Consider the following 9001-nt stretch of genomic DNA (forward strand, 5'->3'; position numbering starts at 1 on the left):
TTATGACCAACTTGTTATACTTATGCTGGTTCTGTAACACCACCTCCTCTCTCTCTCTCTTTCTCTCCCTCCTCCTCCGTGTCCTTCCCATCCCCTCCCCTCTCCCTCCCCCTCCCTCCTTCCTCCTTCCCCTCCCTCCCTCCCTCTCTCTCTGTCTGTCTCTGTCTCTGTCTCTCTCTCTGTCTCTCTCTGTCTCTCTCTCTCTCTCTCTCTCTCTCTCTCTCTCTCTCTCTCTCTCTCTCTCTCTCTCTCTCTCTCTCCTGAATTATAAAAAACCCTAATCTTACCCATATCCAATGCTGATCTCTTAAAACCCCACTATTAGGGAAAGACAGCCTATCTACATGCATAAAAGTAGATTTCTTTAATTTATTGCTTGCTTTAATTACCTTGGCCATGATAATTTGGATCAGCTGTCTTTCTTCTCGAACTTATGGGGGTTAATAACGCTTAGCACGCACAAGGCATTGTGCTCCATCCCCATCACTCCCTACCCTAAATCTGAAATATCATTTCCCTTAAAATATTTGATGAGGAAACAGAGACCAAGGAGCTAAGCAGCCTGTCCAAGGATATACAGCCTGGAAGGATCGGAGACAGCACATAACATCTGAGGTGAATTTCATTCACTTTTATCTTTATGCTCATATTCAAAAATAAAGGCGATTTACTGCTTTAACCTGAGCATTAAAATATTTGGTAAGTGAGAAATAAATTTAATAACAGGTTTCCTTACTTAAGGGAAATTTACAGTAGTCATATGAACTCATAAAGACATGTCAATAACATCAACTTCTTTCCTTCTTTACCCTCTGTATAGTCTGTATCAGTATTTTAGGAATCTTTGTCACTGAAGTGAGAATGTCCACAGACTCTGTTGATGGAGATTGTGCTTTGTGCTTTCAGACAGACTTTCTTGTCTGTGCTTGGCTGTTGCAGACAATAGTCATCTTTGAGGGAGAATTGTTCTTTTCGTGCTCGAGAATCAAAACTTAAGCCCAGTCTGCTCCCAGTGCATGGGCCAGGATTTTGTTCATTGCCCATGCCTGATAGCTCGAACATAGCTTACCTGAGTGTGGGCATACTCATAGCTTTCTCCCAACCCCCTTGTTAGCCCATGACTGCTGCCTCCTTTTGTGCCTTACCTGTGAATACAGATTGATGAGTATGTGGGAAAACTCATTGCTCCATTGTGCTATCCCTATAGAATAAGCTGAGGTAAAAAGACATTTCTAAAAGTAAGGGTAAAGAACCTCTTTTAAAAGTCCCATTAGACTTTGAATCATGGGCAAAGAGAGAATTCAACCAAATCAGTATTGGGGTAGGGAAAGACATGTTTTTGAGCACACTGTAAGAGAACAGGTAGGAAGGGTAATGTCAGAAGAACTACGTGCTCCAAGAATGTGAGGGTGTAGGTTTTTAACTGGGAGCTTAATCCTTTTGGATTAAGTTTTCTCATGACCTAATTCCTGCCAACAGGCATACCGGGATTGGTCAATATTTGATTCTAGAGGCAGAATTTCTAGTTAATATGCATAGTCATGGGATTTGTCTGCTTGCAGTCTGACCAGAAAACAAATCCTGTTTTTGTTTTGGTTTGACTTTTCATTATGGAAAGGATGGCACAAAAACCTGGAAGCTTTGGAGAGACACCCCTTTCCTGGCAACCCTCGGCTTCCGGAGTCAAATCTCCAAGCCTCTCTTTAGACTATCACATTATCTTAGACTCTCTCCTTCCTGCATCCATATAAGGACCCATCAGACTACATTAAGCTCACCTGGACAACAACTCAAAATTTCCAGTTTGGCACATTTGCATGTCCCCTCTTGCCAAGGAAGGCAGCATATTTATAGGTAGACATCTCTGGAAGGCTGATATTCGACTAAATATATATCCCCTCTCTTTTCTTTTCTACAGCTTCCATGGGAAAAATTCTTCCTACCCTGACTGCTTTCCCTATATTAATCCCCGTCACTTTGCTCAGTGATTGCTGTCTGCTTCCCTTTGGAAATATCCTGGCCTGGATTTGCTTCTCAGCTCTGCTTATTCAGCTGTGGCACCCTAGTCATGGGATATCAGCTCTCTGGTACATTTATATTAACTTATAGATGCCTTCCTTAGGACTACTGAGATCACCAAGTAAAATTATGGAAAGAAGTTTCTCCGAAGGCTTGATATACAGAAAGCATTCTGTAGATAGAGGTTATTATAGCCTTTACTTTCAGTGTCTCTTTTGTTCTGTCTGTCCTGGAGTCTGTAGGTCCATACTGATCTGAAGGAGGGTTGAGCCTTCCCTTTCTGGGTTCAAGTAAATTTAAGTATCTCGTATTGACATCCTATACTTTACTATTCACTGAATCTGAAAAGATGAATAAGGCACGATATCTCTCCTTATTGTCCATTCTGCAGAGCATGACATGTAGAAGAAAAGAATAAAATTCCACGTGGCATGGAGATTTTAGTCTATAAGTCTGGCACTCAGGCAGAAAAAGACAGAAGATCATAAATTTGAAGCCATCCTGGACTTTAGAGTCAACTCAAGTATAGCCTGGACTAGATAGTAAAATCCTCTTTCATAAAACAAAAGGAAAAAAGGAATAAAAAATATGAAAGGGGGACAGATGAAGGAAAAAAGAAAGGACTTCAGAATAATGCAGGGGATATCTTCTTTTCTTGAAAAATATCAGAAAAGATTTCCAACTAAGAGCCTATTAATCTCAGTGAGGTAGAAAGTAACTTTTTTGGAAAAGGGTTAAATAATAAGTATTTTGTACTCTCCGTATTCATCAATTATATCCCTACCTGAGGCATCAGTGAGTTTCAAAATAATCCATGTTTCGCCACTGTTTTTTTTATTTTCAAGCCAAGTCTAGCAAGGAAAAGGGTTGGGAATGGGAACGGCAAATTGCAGGATGCCCTGCATTGCCTGTCGTGGCATCTTACTTTGGGTTTTGTTACTTGAGCACAGCAAGTCTTATAAAGGAAATCCTTTCATTGGGGCTGGGTTATAGTTTCAGAGGTTTAGTCATGGTAAAAACATGGCAGCACACGGGCAAGCATGACTTGAGAAGGAGCTGAGAGTTCCACATCTGAATCTACAGTCAGCAAAAGGAGATTGTGTGGAACACTGGGCGCAGCTTGAGCTTATGAGACTTCAAAGCCTACCCTCGCAATGACCCACTTTCTCTGTCACGTCCATACCTACTCCAACAAGGTCACACCTCCAAATAGTGTCAGTCTCTGTGGGCCAATCATTCAAATACATGAGTCTCTGGGGCTCTTCTGATTCAAACCACCACAGGCAGCATGCTATAAATCGAAAGCAGCATAGGCTGTGTATTGGTTAGAATATGATGACTTCTCAAACACCTTGAGTCAGCCACAGGAGATGCCAGATGACAAGAAAATGGACACACGGCAAAGCACAGAAGACATCAGGCTGGGCTGAAAAGCGTGACTCTCTTATTCTCTAGACCCTGACTCAGGACGGCAGAGCAGGATAGCTCTATAAAGCAAAGGACCTGGAGAAGATGACAGACAGGATACGTGCAGCATAGCTATAAAAGTCATGATCCCCAGGTGGTAATGCTGTTTGGGAGATTTTGCAAACTTTGGGAAGTAGAGCCTCGTTGGAAGAGGAAGAACACAGGTAGCAGGCCCTGAGGCCCACTTTTTCTCATCCCATGTCTCCTCCCCAATCAAGCATCTCCACGTGCGCCTGATGCCACAGCTGAGAGACGGTCCCACCACATCTTCTCTATTATGATGCAGTGTATTCTCAAAGCCCCAACAACATAATATTTCCCTGCCCCCAACCCCAAGAGACTTCTTGTTGGATCACAGCAATGAAAACACCAACTAATAGTTGAGACTAAAAAACAAAACAAAACATATGACAGTGATCTCGCTGAGACCAAATTGTGTATTATCTAGGACTAGGATAAGGAATGGCACATAGGGTGTCAAGAAAGAGGAGGAGTCTGGTAGAGTTGATCTAGGCAGTTGGGCATGAACCAATAGGATAGGTCAAAAGTAAGAAACACAGAGTGAACAAAGATAGAAGGAGGCTTAGAGAGACAAAGCTGCAGAAACGTGGACACTGACTGAGATGTTGAAAATCCTTTGGGCTGACTATCTTTCACACATGGAAACTGACTTGTGATCTTAACATAATGTATTAGGATAGATTGAGAACAGACTTTTTAAGAATGCCTTAAACTCAAAGAAACCACATACATAGCCCGCATGTGAATCTTGAATTAGAGTTAAGTGTTTAAGAAACACTTGCTCACCCGTGAGTGACAGAGCAGAAGTAACTCTTGTGATTTAGAATCAAGTGCCTGCCAGGCAGTCAGTCAGAAGTCCCAACCAAGTACAGGCATGCTGGACTAACTGTTCTTATGGTGACTCATGAAGGTGTGATGCAGCTAAAGAACTACTGCCACCTAGTGGTCGTCCAGTGTCATAGCACAATACGTTGCTGTTGACAGATCTTGCCACGAGTATAAAGTGCATTGTCAGTAAATTGTTACATCTGTTAATAGGCAATTATTGTATTATATATTACTGGTTTCTATTTACTGTAATGTATGTTAATGGATACTTTAGAGGGTGTTCCTTCTACTTGTTTTTTTTTTCTTTTTTCTTTCTTTTTTAAAGTTAAATGTAAACAGCCAGTCAGGTCCTTCTCAAAATATTCAAGCAAAGACTTTGTGATCACAGGTCACCATCCAAATATTATGGCCTGTGGACCCTCCAATGGGACATGATAGAAACGTGGAGCACAGGGGTGATAAGCCTGGCTCACCAATTCACCCAGACTAATCTCTAAGTGCTGGAAGCTTCCCTACGGGCATTGCCCTTGCAAGGTATGTCAGTTTTCATCCTTGGCACCATATCCTCACTATGATTAGATCCAAAAGTTCTTAACATGTACTACAAGTGCCTATCAAATTTAGGACGGCAACACACTGTGGAAGGTTTAGCTTAGGAGTGATGAATTAGACCACTCACGTTTGGTTAACACCGACGTCCTTTAAAGATTTTTTTTTTTTTTTTGAGTATTGTCGTGTGGCTAAGTGAAACATAACTAATCATTCATATAGAAGCGCATGCGCGCCCGCGTGTTTGTGTGTGTGTGTGTGTGTGTGTGTGTGTGTGTGTGTCCACAAACATGAAACCCACTTATTTAGTCTCAGTCTGACACAAATGTTCCCGATGTAGCCAAAGTCCACTTTTGTTATTAGTATTATTCTTCCATGACAACTTACACAGAGACCTGGGTTTCATTTTGGACAACTAAATATAATAGAGGTTGCTAGGTTTCACTCTGAAGTGAGGACATTTGAATGACAGTCATTCATTCTCCCAGCCATTGCCTTGTGTTGTGGCAGCTAGTGACGGTAGAAGAGCATTCCACTGGGGAGGTATTAGAAGTGGGAAGTCGCCTAATGATCTACCAAGAGAGAAGAGTCCCGGAGAGCTCCCTTCTCCACCTTATTGGAGCAAAAATAAACTTCTGGTGCATGGAGCTGCTGGTATTGTGTAGCAAGATAGTGAATCACCTGGATCCAGTCAACAGTTACAGCACCGAGGAAACAGAAGCAGGAGAAGGATGGAGACACTAGGATCTAAAAAGTGAGGAAGAGAGTGGAACCTAGAGCCACTTCCTGTTCTGTGCTCAACGCTCTGCAGAAATCCTCAGCTGTGGCAGGCCACGTACCATTGGAAATATCCAGGTGGATCAAGAAAACAATTTTGTGTGAAAGCCTAAAAACCATAAATTGCCCAACATTTTACCATCTTGCAAAATCTTCTCTACTTTGCCTGTCAAGTCAGAGATGAATGTGGTCGTAGCAGGGTGCGGTAAATTGCAGCCTTAAGTATTGTCCCAAACACTCATTTCTCAAAAATAACCCAACCTCTGTGGAACCTCCATACACTCTGGAGAACCAGAAAATATTACAGCAGCTGTGAAAGCTGCATATAACAATGTCTTCCAACCCTGTATTATTCTACATGTGACTGAAATATGAGAGTCATTAATAAAATCTTTGGCACTGAGGAGGCTATGAAAGATGTCCTGCCTCTGATTATATTCCTGCTTACAGAGCAGGTTTCCCCCTATTCTCCCCTCTAGACCTGTGTGGAGCAGACAAGATCTATCTTTGACCCACCTGTAACTGGGATTTACAGCATGATAAAGAAGTGCACATCTCACAGCAGTAGCTACCAGCCCAAGCATTTGACAGAGTACACTAAAGATATCTTCCTATCTGGTTTACTACACATATGCGCGTGCACACCAGTGTATGATCATGGTTCTTATTTACTTCTAACATGTATGGCTTTAATACAAGAAGCATGCTTGTGTGGGTACTTCTTTCTTCCAGTGACATTTCTTGTGATTCTTATGGAAAGACGAAATTATGGATGAATGAGTCCATGTTAGAGGAATGAAATGAAGAATGAAAAGAATTAGGTGGTGAATTTGAAGGAGAGAGAAAAGAAAACATACATTTGGGAGCTCTGATGAAACTGGACATGGCTAAAATGAGAGAGACAAAGACATATAGAGAGACAGAGACACACACAAAAACACACACACAGGGAGAGAGAAGGAGAGAGAGAGAGCGAGAGAGTGAGAGAGAGTGAGAGAGAGAGAGCAAGAGAGAGAGAGAGAGAGAGAGCAAGAGAGAGAGAGAGAGAGAGAGAGAGAGAGAAGGAGAGAGAGAGAGAGCGAGAGAGTGAGAGAGAGAGAGAGCAAGAGAGAGAGAGAGAGAGAGAGAGAGAGAGAGAGAGAGAGAGAGATTGATTCAATGGTTCTTTCTTTCCAAATAGTTCTTGACTGACTGACTCAGGGTTTAGATATCTGAAGAGAAGCCCAGCAAAGCAAGAACATCCTTATTTAGAAACTAACTATTTAGAGTTTGGGGTTGCTCTGTTTGTAAAGTGTTTGTGTGTAAGTATGAGGGCCTGAGTTCAAGCTCAAGATTCTATATTAAAATGCACGTTTTAATCCAGCCATGGTCGTAAGCTTCACTTGTGACTCCCTCCAAGACAACAGAGGCAGAGACAGGGGATCCTTGGGGCTCCATGGGGAGCCATCCTGGCCTAACGGTTTACTGCCAGGCCAGTGAAAGACATTGCCACAGTAAACAAAGTGGACTACTCCTAAGTAATAAAACTCTAGCTTGACATGTTGGCCTCCACACGCACTGGCACACTTGCTCCCCTGTGAACCAAAAGTGTGAACACACACATACACAGACAGACATATAAAACAGAAACCAGTTGCTTGCTGTGCATCGAAAATGCTGCAGTTAAGCAATCTATTGAAATTTCTATTGAAAGCTGGATTGAAATTGAATCAGCAATAACAAAAATACATAATATGTGTGTACAGCTGCACACATTCACTCATTACTTGGTTGAACTTTCTTTAATAGTCGCCATCTATGCCCAGTGTTCTCTGGTGGTCTAGAACTGAGTAGTCCTCTCACTAGCTAGAAAAATACCTTAACACCACTTACTCATTACAGTGGCTCATGCCCCTGTTCATAACTTGATCACAAAAGGCATCACTATGGTAAATGTTATTAATTGACTTTTTTTTTTTTTTTTTTTTTTTTTTTTTTTGGTTTTGACCTTGGGTAAACTGAGTCCTGAAGATATAAAAGTGGCTTGGCCAAGGCCAGAGTGACTCAGGGATGGAAAGGCTGAGTGATATGGAATAGGTTGTCTTAGACTGGAACCCCTGCTAACCCACAAACTGAAAAGCGCTGTTTGTCCTCCTTCCCCCACCCCACCGGCAGAGTGAAAAGTGCACCGCCTGCTTGGAGAAAACTCCGAGCTAACACTCCAGCGTTTCCTGGAATCCGCCCAAGACTGGCTGCCCAGGGGTTCAGTTTGACCAGGTACCTGCACAATCCCAGCTCCTAGCTGACAAGCCATTGCTTCTCGCCTAAATTCTATAAAATCACGTCGCTTTAGAATGGATGTTTGACTTCACTGACCTCTACCTGTGAGATCAGGGAACTCACCTTAAAGCTGCCTCCTAATAAAATTGCCTTTACCTACTTTTAATGTGGTCTAATCTGGCCTATATGTTTGTCACCAAGGGAGAGTCTATCATATTGAGTACCAGGTTCAGGTTGTGACTTTTTTTAATGCAGCAATTCTTCCTGGGATAAAATGTCTTAAAACTTCAGATTCATTAGTTTACTCTTTCCCTTTCCTCTGCCTACCAAAATCACTCCTTTCTTTAGTTATCTTTTGTCATTCCATTTTTGCCCAATCTTTTTCTTCAGTGAAAACATGTTAGAAATACATTGTATACACTCTTAAAATTAAAAACAAAAACAAACAAAAAACTATTCACGAGTTCAGTGATAGAACAGTTCTCTTTCTTTTAGCATATTGTAATTGTTTTTTACCATACGTTGATCCATTTATCTCTTAGTGAAGCCATTATGACTGGGCTAGTTTATATACTGACAGTTTTATTTTCCAGGTGATTATCAGCCTTTTTTCTGTTCTTGTCAATCTTTGCTTCATATTGATACATGTTAATTTGAGGCTATATATGAAGGCTACTGAAATTGTTTTTAAAACCAGCTATATATTAATGGCCCCTGGAACAGCCCATACTTCTAGACAAAAGAGGATGCTGTTTACGGAGCTGTGCTTGCTCCAAGTGGACACTGAAATCACAGACTTGGGTTCCGTTCTGTAAAACACCGTCGTGGCAGGGAAGAGAAGGGAGCTGTATAACTTGTGTAGGGGCAGTGGGCCATGGATGGCTGTGGATGGCACTGGGTCCCTTGTTCCTCCTTAGATTGATTAGTCACGGTCATCCAGCATCCTTTCAGATCCCTCGGCTGTGTCGCTCTCCGCCCTTCTCGTTGGAGCCGCCAGGGGGCGCTGTGTCTGGGAGCGTGGCGACAGCGTCGCGCAGATCCTCCCCCTGCGTCCCGGCACCGCCCTTTCCCAGGCTCCTTT

The sequence above is a fragment of the Micromys minutus genome (assembly GCF_963924665.1).
Source record: "Micromys minutus genome assembly, chromosome: 3".
In the NCBI taxonomy this organism is placed as follows: domain Eukaryota; kingdom Metazoa; phylum Chordata; class Mammalia; order Rodentia; family Muridae; genus Micromys; species Micromys minutus.